This window comes from Zingiber officinale, chromosome 9A, assembly GCF_018446385.1.
Source record: "Zingiber officinale cultivar Zhangliang chromosome 9A, Zo_v1.1, whole genome shotgun sequence".
NCBI classification, from domain to species: domain Eukaryota; kingdom Viridiplantae; phylum Streptophyta; class Magnoliopsida; order Zingiberales; family Zingiberaceae; genus Zingiber; species Zingiber officinale.
The window spans coordinates 107,486,313-107,496,382 of record NC_056002.1 but is presented as its reverse complement, the minus strand read 5'-3'; positions in this window follow the sequence as shown (position 1 = coordinate 107,496,382).

Below are 10,070 nucleotides of genomic sequence, written 5' to 3'. Positions count from 1 at the left end.
CGCCCCCTAGGGTTTTTCTCCACCTAGGGTAACCGCCCCCTAGGACCTAAGGTTGCCGCCCCTTAGGGTTTTTCTCCACCTAGGGTTAACACCCCCTAGGACCTAAGGTTATCCCTTAGGATTTTACTCCACCTAGGGTTACCGCCCCCTAGGACCTAAGGTTGCCGCCCCTTAGGGTTTTTCTCCACCTAGGGTTAACACCCCCTAGGACTTAAGGTTACCCCCCCCCCCCTCTTAGGATTTTTCCTTCACCTAGGTTACCACCCCCTAGGACCTAAGGTTACCACCCCTTTAGGATTTTCACCTGCCTAACCGCAGTTAGGTTTTTCTTGAAACCTCATTTAAGCACGTTAGATAACAAGGAATCCTAACTTTGAATCCCTTTGTCATTATCAAAACTTGGGTTCGATCGTCGGATGCTTCCTGCACCAACATAGAGTTGGCTTATGTGTGTCGAGTCACATTAGATACAAGGAAGGTGTTAGGAGGATGAATAAGACTCATGGTATTGATTTAGTGCATCTAATTGACTTTTAGTTTCATCAAAATAAATGATTATGATCATGGGAAAAGCTAATATACAAGACATGTGGATTTGATCCAAAGATCATGGTCGAAAATTTACTTTTTAAAATTATTTTAAAATTATTTTGAAAAACCTTAGTGAAGTCTATTTATTGGTAGGAATCATCATTGCTTAGTTAAATACAAAGTTAGAGTGAACATTTAAGTTTTCAATATTTTCCAATTTAATGTTAGTCTTTGAAAATGAGAGATATTTTCAGTGTATAATATAAGTAATGTCTACATAAAGTTTCATGACTTTTGGATAATCATAGAATTATTTATGGATTTCTAAATTTCAGTTAAAATTTAAATAAAAAAATATAGTTACAATAATTGATTGGATCAATCGATTACTTCACACCAATCGATTGGACAATCGATTGGTAGTGAATTTCTAGAAGTATAGAAGCTCGCAAGATAGATAAGGTGATTGATTGATACATGTGGAATCGATTGGAAGCTTAAACCAATCGATTAAGTAGTGCTGGAATCAATTGGTATTTGAAACCAATCGATTGGCAATAGTGATTTTGGCTGAAATAAGTTTACTTCAGCTAATTAAGCTACACTTAGGTCATTTAACTATTTATAACCCTATGAAATACTTTGATAAGTATTTAAGGGTAATTTTCATGATGAAAATAAGAAATAAATGGTTAAAGGGGGGAAATGTGGAGTTAAAGGGGAAGTTTAGATTCAAGATTGAATCTTTAAACTCATGACTTAGTTTTAAGTTTCCTAAAGGTTTGGGAACTCAAAATCATTGTTGGTGTAATGATATAAATTAGAGCATACATTAAGGGGGAGGTCTCCTTATAGGCAAGATTTGTAATTTTTTTTAATGATAAGGATGATGAGACAATAGAAATTGGGAATCTTCATTATAATGGATGGACACTCAAGGTTAAGCATAGGATACAATGAAAGATATGAGACTTTCATTGGGTTAATTTGAAAGAATTGACTTTCGAAAAGAATTTTTGATATATATCAAAGGAGAAGAAAAATGTAGGGTTAAAATTAGGAAACCCTCATTTATTCTTTGGCATGGGATGAAGAAGGGAGTTGGGCTCATATGGGTTACCCTAACTTAAATATATTGTCAAACATCAAAAGAGGGAGATTATTGGTCCAATCATTCTCGAGTTAAGCTTGACTAGTTTGACTAAGCTCTAATTGGCTTGAGCTTGAGTTTCAATGTTTAACAATATGTGAGAAAGGAGTTAAGTATGTCAAGGGGTAACGGGATACTTGTTTGAGAAGTCCTAACTTGTAGTTAGATAACGGAAAGTTCTAACTTGAGTTTAGGCAACTGAAAGTTATAAAAGAGCTAGGCAGTGAAAACTTAGTTGAGAACTAGACAGTGGAAGTCCTAGCAAAGCTAGGTAGTGAAGACCTAGTTGAGAACTAGGCAATGGAAGTCCTATTGGGGCTTGTCAGTGAAGACCTAGTTGGGAATAAGGTAGTGGAAGTCCTAGTGGGGATGGGCATGGGAAAGTCCAAGTAGGTCAAAAGTTGGCTGGACACTTGGTGATAAAAAGTGCAATGGGAAGTTGGCATGAGATGGAAAGTCCAAGTGGATCAAGGGTTGATCGGATACTTGGTGAAGAACCCCTGGAATGTTAAGGGTAACCGAATGCTAGGCAATGGAAAGTTCCAACGAGTCATGAATGACTGTAGGATTGGACAAAGGAATCCTAAATTTGAGATCAGAGCTTAGGGTTGAGCAATCGATCAGCTCAATTAAATTGCCCAAGTCCAATCAATTAGGTAGAGTGTCTAATCGATTGGAACTTGCTCCAATCGATTAGACTTATTGGCTAATCAATTGGGAGCTTTCACGAGAGCACACTAAGGCAGGAATCAATTAAGCTCAGTTCCAATCAATTGGGGGTTGTATTTCACAAAGAATAGAAGAGGTTTTAATCAATTGGGGAAATTGATTAAGGCTTGGCCAATCTATTGGGTTGACTAGTTTGACTAAGCTCGAATTGACTCAAGCTTGAGTTTCAATGTTTAACAATATGTGAGAGAAGAGTTAAGTAGGTCAAGGGATAAACAGATACTTGTCTGAGAAGTCCTAACTAGAAGTTAGATAACGAGAAATCCTAACTTGAGGTTAGGCAACTAAAAGTTATAGAAGGACTAGACAGTGAAGACTTTGTTGGGAACTAGACAATGGAAGTCCTAGCAAGGCTAGTTAGTGAAGACCTAATTGGTAACTAGGCAGTGCAAGTCCTACTAGGGCTTGGCATTAAAGACTTAGTTGGGAACTAGGTAGTGGAAGTCCTAACCGGGATAGGCAAAGGAAAGTCCAAGTAAGTAAAAAATTGGTTGGACACTTGGTGATAGAAAGTCCAATGGGAAGTTGACATATGATGGAAAGTTCAAGTGGATCAGGGGTTGATCAGACACTTGGTGAACAAGCCCTGGAATGTTAAGGGTGATCGAATGCTTGGCAATGAGAAGTCCTAACGAGTCATGAATGATTGTAGGATTAGACAAAGGAATCCTAAATTCAAGATCAGAGCTTAGGGTTGAGCAATCGATCAGATCAATCAAATTACCCATGTTCAATCAATTAGGTAGAGTGTCTAATCAATTGGGACTTACTCCAATCGATTAGGTTTATTGGCTAATTGATTGGGACTTATTCCAATCGATTAGGTTTATTGGCTAATTGATTGGGAGCTTTCACGAGAGCACACTAAGGCAGGAATCAATTAGGCTAAAGCCAATCGATTAAGCTCAGTTCCAATCGATTGGGAATTGATTGGGGGTTGTATTTCATGAAGAACAAAAGGGGTTTTAATCGATTGGGGGCAATCGATTAAGTCTTGGCTAATCTATTGGGCAATCAATTAAAGTCTTTTCACGAGAGAACAGAGACTATGGAAATCTCTTGGGCAATTGATTAGACTGCTTTATCTCATGAACAAAAAGCTTTTGAATCGATTAGGGCAATTAATAAGTAGCTGTTGAATCGATTGATATAACTTACCAATCGATTAGATGGACGAAAAGAGCTGTTCTGTATGTGTTTGAACATTCATATTACGTGGCAATTGATTAAGGAAAAATCTAATCAATTAGAGACGTCGAGGTTGTATGATTGGTGCATACGTAAGAAAGGGGATGAATCTCGCGTGTTTAAAAAAATCTATCTTTTTCGTTTTAAAATCAAACTGCATAGTGGAATAAAATAGAAATATAAACAAAAAGAATACAAAGAATTCGAACACGAGGAGTTACTTGGTTTAGAACCTTCGACGACTCCTACTCTAAGACCTATGATCCATCGGACCAAGGGCAATCCACTATAAACCTCTTTCAAAATCGAGAAAGGAAAGTTGTAACAGTCTACACTCCCTTTTACAAATAATAAAGAGATGTAGTAATTAACTTTGTTGCCAACTTGTAGAAAGAGGATCCAGAAGCGCTCAGGAGTTGGTGTCGATTTGCCGGAAGCAGTAGTACAACAATAATCAGACATGTTCGCAGTAGCAGAAAGGTCTTTGTAGTTCGAGGAGAAGATGCATCTTGATGGCTACTCAAACAAGGCTTATATGGATTGTTGGGGTGCCTCTAACTGTGTCCGAGGTGCCTCCAACAACAACTTTTATTCCCTTATCTTCAGAATCGATAAAACCCATAACCTGTGGATTTATCCTCTAGAAGGCGCCTTCAAATCTCTCTGAGGCACCTCCAGCGCCAAGCTTCAAGGTGCCTCCATCCGCATGGGAGGTGCCTCCACACCCTTCCGCGTAGGGACTTCGACCGAAGCATTCGAGGCACCTCCACTCGAACAGGAGGCACCTCGGATCACTGTTCACCCGAGGTTTAAGTCACTTTTTGCTCTTACAAAATGTGTTAGTCCAAATAACAAACTATACCCTGTAAAATAAAGTTAACACAATAATGAAATGACATTATTAATTAGATCCTATCTTTCGAAGACCATAATCTAGTCACGGTCTCAATCTAGTTTTCCAAAATGGGTCTAAACTGGACCTGCACCTAAAATCCATAATTGGGACTCGCCCTTATTGGAACACTCTCCTCCAATGACTTACCTTACTTACCATGCAAAATCGCTTGACTCATCTTTGATCTACCAGGTCTTCCCACTAGTTGTTAGGTCCATAGATCTAACTGAACTTCCGCTGGCTATCAAGTCTCACGGACCCAACCGGATTTCCCATTAGATATCGGATCACTTCTATACCTATCTAGACTTCCACACTACCTATCAGGTTCAACAAATCTAGTTGAATTTTAGCCTGATGTCAGGTTCTCCAGATCCGTCAAGTCCTAGATACTTAGTAATAAGGTTAGATAACACAACACCTAATTTTAATTTATTTGTCATTTATCAAAACTTAAATTTAACCATTGGTGCAAACTGCATCAACAATCTCTCCCTTTTTAATGCAATGATAATGTGGATTAAAGTTAGAAAAAATATGTAACAAAAAACATCAATATAGAAAATGATTTAAGAGAACTTAAATAATTTGGATTTGTATTTTATTCTATTGATCATGTTAACATTAAGTTGTAAGATACGATAATTAAATAATAATTATTATTGGAGAAATAACTTTATAGAATTTTTTAAAAAAATTTAGAAATTTTTTATGATTTATTCTGAGCTTGGATGAGACGTTTTAAGGGGAAAGATCTATTATACTTAGGAAAAGTCTATTTGGATTATCACTTAAGTGGGATTTATTAATATAACTAACATAAAGTTATTATTAAAGTAACTTAACTATAAAAATTGAAACCTAATTTCATTTCGTTTCTCTTCACTGTTCTCCCGTGCCCTACCCCCTTCTCGATTCACCATTGTTGCCTCCCCACCTTTGCGAAGAATCGACTGACAACTGATGATGTCGTAGTCGTCGTCATCACAAGGGGTCAACGTCGCCAACCCTCCCGTCGTGGCCCTCCCATCATGCGCCACCACCCTTATTCCCCTCGCGATGCCCCAATCATGCCGTCTTTGCTGCGTTATCGATTGCCGACCACCCAACTGCCCGACACTATCGCCTAATCACACTAGTGCCACTCGATCTTGTCACACTTCGAGGGTATATTTATCCGCTAAATCGGATGGTACCCCCTAGTGACAATATGAGAAATACGATATTGAACTCAGATCGAGCCAATTAAACATCAATGCAAAATAAAAACTTGTTAACTTTTTCTTTAAATACCAATGTGTGTATGTATGCATGTGCAAATGAACATATTAAATTAACCAAAAGCATAACCAACGATATAAACATTCAATACAAAAAGAGAATCCAAAACTATAAGCAGCGGAAAGCACTCTAACAACTCATATAGAAATCTAAACTTGAGTGGAACAGACGACTAGGACCTCTGAGTGACACAATACTTCCTCTATCTGCTAACCTGAAAGCCAAAGGAAAAGTAAAGAGTGGTGAGTACAACAACTCAATGGATAAGAGAAGATAGTACATGAATAATATACTATCAAGAGATCAAAGGATACAGTCTCAGGTAAAATACTTACTAACCAACGTAAGTATCCTAACATAATCACCAACTAACTAAAAGTATAACCAATAACATAATACTTTACTAACCTGCTCAACCAAGTATAACCAATAACATAACACTTCACTAACCTGCTCAACCAAGTATAACTAATAACATAACACTTCACTAACATGTTCAACCAAGTATAACCAATAAATCAGGCGAACCTATAGTACATCCAAACATGTACTAACAAATGCATGACCGACATATAGCAAGCACATAACAAATATTGACTATAGGAGGATGCTCTACTATGGATGGTCCCATGGACAGTTAGGATATGTAACTAGTCACTGTCTACAGGAGAACACTCTATCATGGATGGTCCTGTGGGCAGACAGAGTAAATAACTACTCAATGTCTAAGGGGAAACGCTCTACCACGGATGGTCTCATGGGCAGACAGAGTATATGTCAATGGTCACTAACAACTCTCTCAACCATGAATATGAGATAATGATCGTTAGGATATAACAACGTAACCATAAGCAAAAAAGGTATAATCACATCTAATATAAGATTATATAGCCACACCTTGGTCTAACCTTGCTAATGTATAGGCATAGGCCTAAATAACAATAAGGGTATATTAGGATACTCAATACCACACTACGGTATGAAATAACAATTAAAGGTTTAGCAAGATGCCTGATATCCTATACTACAGTATGATCATCCTAACAATAAGCAAAAATTTAAATCATCTACCAAGGGGTCTAGCAAAATATCCAACGTCCTACACTATGGTAATATCATGTACCTATATAAACACAATCATGAATAACAAACATAATTACATAGCTATCAATAATAGGTTAACCAATAAGGACAAACAATAAGGTATCAAACTCAGGAGCAATATAATATAGGATAGATTTAAGGTAAGTGAGTAATTATGACCTCATCAAAACATGACAGTAAATAATCATGCACTATGATCAAAACTACCCACCTCAATTGTAGATCATTCTAATTGTCTTCAAGTTAATGATCTACCTCATGCTCGAATCTACATGTAAGATATACCAAGAAGTAACCCATTAAGCAACCTATTTATTAATTAATTGTCTACTAATGAATTAATCAATCCATTAATCGATCTATTCCTTAATCGATTAAGCATTACTCTTTTAATTTAAATCAAGGAACCTCAATTAAATCATCTAATCCCACCATTAATCTAAATTAATCAACATTTAAACTAACCTAATTAACTATCCAACTTATCATTTAAATTAATAATATAACGTTGATTAATAATCTCATACTCTTCGTTAATAGTTAATCAATCTATCTTAATTAATCAACCTTTAATCGACTTCTCAATTAAACTATAAATTAATTAACCAAGAAATTAATCAACACTAATTAATTAGATTTACTAAATCTGTAATTAGGATTATTACTCAATTCATTGATGAGTTAACCCAATCAACTTAACCTAATCTTAATTAATCCGAAATCACAAAATAAACCTATGTTAATCAAAACATTTAATTAATCGTTACCAAAACTCTTCTTCTCCAATGGAGGCCGAGGAGTTAGACGTATATTCGAAGAGTTAGACGGGTGTCAATGTCAGCTGTTGAGGATGGCGGAGAGACCCGACAGTTGGTGAGAACAAGGCGGTGGAGGTGGCGGCCAGGAGGTGGCAGCCGACAATCTGGTCGTGGTGGGGGAATTGTTGAGATTTAAAATATTTTTTATTGAAAGTTTTATCTATTGTCCAAGTCTTTAGGTGTTAGCCATTTTTGATTTGTCCGAGTCTTTTGATTCTTATCTATTGATCCTACTTTATCGGAGATAGAGTTTGTAAAGTCCTCATGTAAAGCCTATTTATAGGCTCCATTTCTTCATCAACAAGAAGTGCATTTCCATTCCAATACATCTCTTTTGCATTTCCGTGCTAATACATCTCTTTTTCTTCTTCCTCGCCATTGTATCAGTGGTATCAGAGCCACAAAGAAGCAACAGCTTTCATCTTGCTATTGGTGCGGCTATCACTAACGATTTAACCTAGGTTTTGATGAATGACAAATAGGTTAAGTTAGTCTTGTTGTTGTCTGACACTTTGATCGAGTGTGCAGGAGAAGTCCAGCTAGGTCGACGGGCTGACCGGATAGCTGGCGAGAAGTCCAAGCGGGTCGACGGGCTGACCGGACGCTTGGCGAGAAGTCCAGCTAGGTCGACGGGCTGACCGGATAGCTGGTGAGAAGTCCAAGCGGGTCGACGGGCTGACCGGACGCTTGGCGAGAAGTCCAGACGGGTCGACGGGCTGACCGGACGTTTGGCAGGTAAGTGAGGTAAGTCACTGGAGGGGAGTGACTGTGAGGACGCGTTCCCGGGAAGGGGACATTAGGCGTCGATCCGGCTTAGATCCATTTCGGATGTCTAAGTCGAGATCGTGACTAGATTCCGGTCTCGGAAAGACGGAATCTAAGTCATACTCTCTTTATCCATCTGTTGAACTTTAACTGTGCTAACAATTTGTTTTACAGGATGTATATTTGCCTCGGACTAACTTTGTTTTGCAGGAAAAAGGAGTCTTTCTGGAACAAGGTGGTCCGGGCGGAGGATCCGGCGCTGAGGTCCGGCGCCGGAAGGATCCAGCCAAGTCGTCGCCACGTGGAGCATCTTGGTTTGAGCAGTTACGTCACACTCCAGGCGCCCGTAAGGGATCCAGGCGCCCGGAACAGCATATAAAAGAAGCCCAGGCAGGAGCTTCAAAAATCAATTTTTACTGAGAACTCTTCTACTGCTGGTCTTGCTGCTCGACGTTCAAGTGCGACGTCAACAACGCTCCGACAAAAGTGCTCCTCCGGTGTTTATTTAATTTTTCTTTGTCGGTATTGCTTTATTATTACTAGCATTTCCTGTACTTATTCTGTAATCATATTTCGACTTGTTAGTGATTGCCCAACGAAAGTGGTCAAGGACCACGGGCCTTCGAGTAGGAGTCATCACAGGCTCCGAACGAAGTAAAAACATCTGTGTCTACTTTATTTTTCCGCTGCGTTTATACTCGTCTTTTTCGAATCTATATTCCCCCCCCCCCCCCCCTCTATCGAATCTAACGGTCCTACACTTGCAATAGCAAGACTCAATGACGTTTGACAATAATTTTGTGCAACCTGCGATTCCACATTTTGATGGTCACTATGACCATTGGAGTATGCTGATGGAGAATTTTCTAAGATCAAAAGAGTATTGGCCAATCGTTGAATCTGGAATTCAAGTACCAGCAACAAATGTAGTCCTGACTTGTAACGACTCAATTTTCTCTATTTTGAGTTCCAAATGTCCATAAAAATATTTGGAAATGCTTTTAAAATATTCTAGAGATTTTTAGGAATTTTTAGAGTATTTTTACGTAATTTTTGGAGATCGTTTGATATTTTTACAAAACGAAAGAAAGTTGGCAAAAAATTTGTCAAAACCGAAGCTCGAACTCACGACCTCGGGTCGAACTGACCCAACCAGACACGGCCCAACCAGCTGAGCTACATGGGCTTTGTTAACTAAGTAGGGAATAAAGTATATATAAGCCATAGTTGGAATCGAATTAAACCAAGGGTTATAAAGGGTTAATTTCTTTCCCCGAACCCTAATTCACTTCTTCCTCTTCGTGCGTCGGCGTCGCTGGTCTCGGGCGGAAACGCAACACTTTGGAGCTTCCTTCCGGCGGCCGGCGAAGGATTCTTCCGGCGAACCTTGCGGATCCGAGTTCCTCCCGTCGAAGAGAGCCCGCGAGCACAAGAGGAGACCGAGATTTCGAGCTCCACCCGGAACCCCTTCTTCCTCTTCTCGGTTGTAAGTCCAAGAAACCATCGGTAAGTACTACTCACCTGTGGTAGGAGTTGCTCCGAGCTTCGATTTGATTTCTTTGCTTCCGGTTTTCACAGTGCCGAGTAGAATTTTGTGCTAGGGTTTTTC